This window comes from Curcuma longa, chromosome 10, assembly GCF_044706935.1.
Source record: "Curcuma longa cultivar G26 ecotype Majalengka, Jawa Barat chromosome 10, ITB_CL_G26_1.1, whole genome shotgun sequence".
Taxonomy (NCBI): domain Eukaryota; kingdom Viridiplantae; phylum Streptophyta; class Magnoliopsida; order Zingiberales; family Zingiberaceae; genus Curcuma; species Curcuma longa.
This window is the reverse complement of record NC_133870.1, coordinates 12,211,286-12,216,775: the sequence shown is the minus strand read 5'-3', so window position 1 is coordinate 12,216,775 and position 5,490 is coordinate 12,211,286.

Genomic DNA, 5,490 nt, shown 5'->3' with positions numbered 1-5,490 from the left:
CTTCAGACAAAGTTTGTACTACTTACCTCTAGTCTTAAGTATTCCTCTCTCCATACATCACGTCTTCAAAGATCTAAAAAGATGAACATTTGCATCCTATTATTGTTACTGCCAGATGACTTGTTGAAAATAGAAAGCATTTTAAATATCAAATTGCTGCCAATGAGGCAAGTACAACAAGTATTACATCTAGAAAGCATGACAAATAGAGTCCTAATAGTCTAAGTATATATCTGCATAATAGGACCTTAAATGGTTTAAGACATGCTAACACCTTAAATGGTCAACTGGGATGCAATGTTTAGTATTTACACAAAAACAGGCCACTCCAAAAGTATGATTCTTTATTTTTATTTTTATTTTTTGGAGCGGAAAAGGGTCTTCATAACTATGATTCACATGATTTGTGAACATATAAGCCCACGAGAAAAATAAAATTACTAACCGTTTACCTCTTAATTTGCAGGTGATCGAGATAACATTACTTGTAAGTGGCAAAGAAATAAGAAACAAAAGAATGAAAGGATAATATATGTGAAGGGGACAACAGTAGCCACGGAGATGATGCCTCATGAGCTAAATGGTGGCATTAGTGGGGTGTTGAACTAGAAAATAACTTGACTATATTTGGTTTCCAAAAGAACTAGTTTGATAGGAATTTCCACCACTTGTATAGGCCAATTCCATAGATTAGGGTGACTAGTGTTACCCTCAGAGGATAGAACTTAAACCTGCACATGCTAAAAGAATCTGAGAATATTGATAATTTGATTGACAAAGAGAAAAATAAAGTTCAGACAGGAAAGTCTTAGACAAGTAAGTAAAGTTATCATTCTTGCAGGGATCCATTCGTGGCGAGTTGGGGAGTTGAATATCCATCAAAATATGATGAATTGCTTTGCGTTTATATATTGAGCCAGCTATAATGTAGATCTATAGAGCATCATTAGATTCATGATCTAAAACATATCACATAAGAAAGTTTTACATCACTTTTGGTTCCTTTTCTTTTCCTTTTGCAGCCGGCGAGCGCTGGCGACGAAAAACACAGAGGAAGGAGGAAGCTTCGGCGAGGGAGAAATCAGAGATCCGGCGAGGGAGAGCTTCGGCGAGGGAGAGATCCGGCGAGGGAGAGCTCCGGCGAGGGAGAGAGATTCGGCGAGGGAGAGATTCGGCGAGTGAGAGAGATCCGGCGAGGGAGAGGAGTTTCGGCGAGAGCTGCGGCAGAAACTTCGCTGCGGCAGAAACTTCGATCGCGTGGGAGAAGAAAAGAAAAGTTCGGAGTTAGGGATTTAGTAAGTTTTTTGCGACGAAACCAACTTCGTCGCCAAATTCGTCGCCAAATTGGCGACGAAAAATCTCATTCGTCGCCAAATTTGCGACGAACAATAAAATTCGTCGCCAAATTGGCGACGAATCGATTATTCGTCGCCAAGTTCGCGTGGGAGAAGAAAAGAAAAGGTCAGATCTAGGGTTTTAGTGATGTTTTGCGACGAATCATAATTCGTCGCCAAATTCGTCGCCAATTTGGCGACGAATAATAAAATTCGTCGCTAAATTGGCGACGAACAATTAAATTCGTCGCCAAATTGGCGACGAATAGTGTATTCGTCGCCAAATTTGCGTGGGAGAAGAAAAGAAAAATTCGGATTTTAGATTTTAGTGAAGTTTTGCAACGAAAAACTCATTTGTTGCAAAATTCGTCGCCAAATTGGCGACGAATTTCTTATTCGTCGCCAAATTGGCGACGAATTTCTTATTCGTCGCCAATTTGGCGACGAATTTCTTATTCGTCGCCAATTTGGCGACGAATTTCTTGTTCGTCACCAATTTGGCGACGAACTTCTGTTTCGTCGCCAATTTGGCGACGAATTTGGCAACGAATGATTTTTTGCAACGAATTTTGCGACGAATATATTGAGTTGCTAAATTGGCAACTAATATTTTTTTCGTCGCAAAGTTTGTTGCAGATTAGCAACGAAATTTTGATTCGTCCCAAAATTCGTTGTAGATTGGCGACGAAAACTATTCGTCCCAAAAATTCGTCGCAAAATACCTATTTTTTTGTAGTGGACGAAATTTCTTAGCGGAAATTCTTATAAAAAATTTCTTTCTTATCCGAATTTTTCCCGAAAAAATTCAAGAAATTTTCTTTTATAAATTGAATTTCCTTATCCGAAATTTCTCACAGAATTCTTCCGGAGGTCTTTCAAGGTCTTCTGAGGTCTTCAAGAATTCTTCCGAAGGTCTCCAAGAGGTCTTTAAGAATTCTTCTGAAAGTCTCTAAGAATTCTTCCTTAGGTGGATTTGAGGATTTCCAGAGGCTACAGTAGGGACCTCGAGGAGGAATTGGTTTTGGCCTCCCGATGGGCTTAAGCTTCCCATGTTCTCCACCGAACACACAGCTTAAGTCCATCAATAATAACTCATTCCACTAAAGAGTTATTATTGCACTACCGCACCAATCCCATATTATAATATGGGCTCCTTCTTACTATAAGTACATTAATCTCCCCGTGTTTAAGATATCGTATGTCCGTCAATTAAATGAGTTACTGACAACTCTAATTTAATTAACTTCTAATCCAAGAGTAGTAGCACTCAACCTTTGTTATCATGCGGAGCTAAGTCCACCTGCAGGCTTTACATGATAATCCTTTATGAGGTCCTCAAGGGGACATCATCAGCCCTACTGGGACACGGATTCCTTCTATAATTAACGGCACACCTTATAAATAGTAACACCACCCAACTTACCGGGAATATTTGATCTGACGGAAAGATCTCACCCTTTGGTAAATCAAAGCAATAATTAGACCTTTTCTTTTTCTTCTCCTACGCGAACTTGGCGACGAATAATCGATTCGTCGCCAATTTGGCGACGAATTTTATTGTTCGTCGCCAATTTGGCGACGAATGAGATTGTTCGTCGCCAAATTTGGCGACGAATTTCGTCGCCAATTTGGCGCAAAGTTGGTTTCGTCGCAAAAAACTTACTAAATCCCTAACTCCGAACTTTTCTTTTCTTCTCCCACGCGATCGAAGTTTCTGCCGCAGCGAAGTTTTTGCCGCAGCTCTCGCCGAAACTCCTCTCCCTCGCCGGATCTCTCTCACTCGCCGGATCTCTCCCCTCGCCGAATCTCTCTCCCTCGCCGGAGCTCTCCCTCGCCGGATCTCTCCCTCGCCGAAGCTCTCCCTCGTCTCCCTCGCCGGATCTCGCTGATTTCTCGCCGAGTTCTCTCCGAAATCTTTCCTCCTCCGTGGTAAGCTTCCTCCTTCCTTTTTGTTTTTTTTCCTGTGTTTTTCGTCGCCAGCGCTGCTGGAAGCTCGGACTCGGGCGGCGTTGGGCGGCGCTGCCTGGCCCTAGGCGGCGTCGGGCGTCGCTGGCCGCCCCTCGGTGCTGGCCAGCTCTCCCTCGCCGGCTGCAAAAGGAAAAGAAAAGGAACCAAAAGTGATGTAAAACTTTCTTATGTGATATGTTTTAGATCATGAATCTAATGATGCTCTATAGATCTACATTATAGCTGGCTCAATATATAAACGCAAAGCAATTTATCATATTTTGATGGATATTCAACTCCCCAACTCGCCACGAATGGATCCCTGCAAGAATGATAACTTTACTTACTTGTCTAAGACTTTCCTGTCTGAACTTTATTTTTCTCTTTGTCAATCAAATTATCAATATTCTCAGATTCTTTTAGCATGTGCAGGTTTAAGTTCTATCCTCTGAGGGTAACACTAGTCACCCTAATCTATGGAATTGGCCTATACAAGTGGTGGAAATTCCTATCAAACTAGTTCTTTTGGAAACCATTATAGATTGTTTATATATGTAAGAATGCATACCAATATAATGAAATGAAAGAGTATATAAGCTATAGTCCTCTTTAATATTCATCATTCTTTTTGTCATCTGTTTCAGTTAGCTGATTTAAAATATTATCATTATTTTTTAAACAAGCACTTTTTATCTATTTTGACACATCCCCTCACTTTATTTTTTGCATTTATCTTTAGTATTATAGATGTTAGATGAGTACCCTTTGGACTATTTTTCTCTTTGTAATTGTGCTTTAAACCATTTAAGGTGTTAGCATGTCTTAAACCATTTAAGGTCCTGTTATGCAGATATATACTTAGACTATTAGGACTCTATTTGTCATGCTTTCTAAATGTAATACTTGTTGTACTTGCCTCATTGGCAGCAATTTGATACTTAAAATGCTTTCTATTTTCAACAAGCCATCTGGCAGTAACAATAATAGGATGCAAATGTTCATCTTTTTAGATCTTTGAAGACGTGATGAAAAGGTAACTTAAGACTAGAGGTAAGTAGTACAAACTTTGTCTGAAGTCCTTTTTTATTTTTTGTTCTTATTATTAGTTTAAATTGGTAAATTTTGATTAGGAGGTCCAATACTTGTTGAGAGATTATTCAATACAAAGCTTTTTTGTATTATATCATGTTTTAGAGAGTTACATTCTCTACCAAATCTGGCATCATATAGATGATAGTCAAAATCATTCATTTTAGTCAAGAATAATTTTAAAGTGTATTTTATTTAACATATAGCTACATTCTCTTTATCATGTTTTCTTATGCAGGAGAGAAAAGATATCGACGAAGAAAGAAGCAGAGTCTCCGAAGAGCAAAAACGAGCACAATGATTCTATTGCATCTTTTTAATTCTTTATCCTCAACCCTCTTGACATTACATATATTGATATATGTATGTGGATTGATATGTATCTTAATTTGTAGAGTGTGGATTGACGATATATATAGATGTGGATGTTTGTGATTTTAATTTGTGTGAATTGATATGTGTATGTGGATGTGGATTGATATTAATATGTGTACAGGTTATTTGTAAAATTTGATTCGATCCGATTGGATGTGTATTGTATCTATGGGATAATCAACAAATAAAGGGTTAGGAAAGAAAATTTTTGATTTTGCGATGAATTTTGCAACGAAAATGATTTCGTCCCAAAATTCGTCCCCAAATTCGTCGCAGATTTGCGACGAAAACTGGATTCGTCGCAAATCTACAACGAATTTATGCGACGAAAATGATTTTCGTGCAGAATTGTCGTAAATCTGTTCTAACGTCTGCGACGAAAATTATTTTCGTCCCCAAATTCGTCGTAGATTACGACGAAAATCAGATTCGTCGTAAAATTGCGACGAAAATCGAATTCGTCGCAAATCTGCAACGAAAATGATTCATCGCAGATTACGAGAATTCGATTTTTCGTCGCAAATCTGCGACGGAATTTGGGGATGATTATTTCATCCCAGAATTCGTCCCCAAATTCGTCGCAGATTTGCGACGAAAATGAGATTCGTCGCGTCGCAAAAAATCTGTAATCAAATGATTCGTCGCAGATTTGCAACGAATTCGATTTTCGTCGCAAATCTGCGACGAATTTGGAACGAATTTTAGTTTTCGTCATAAATATCTGCAACGAAACGAGAAATTTTGT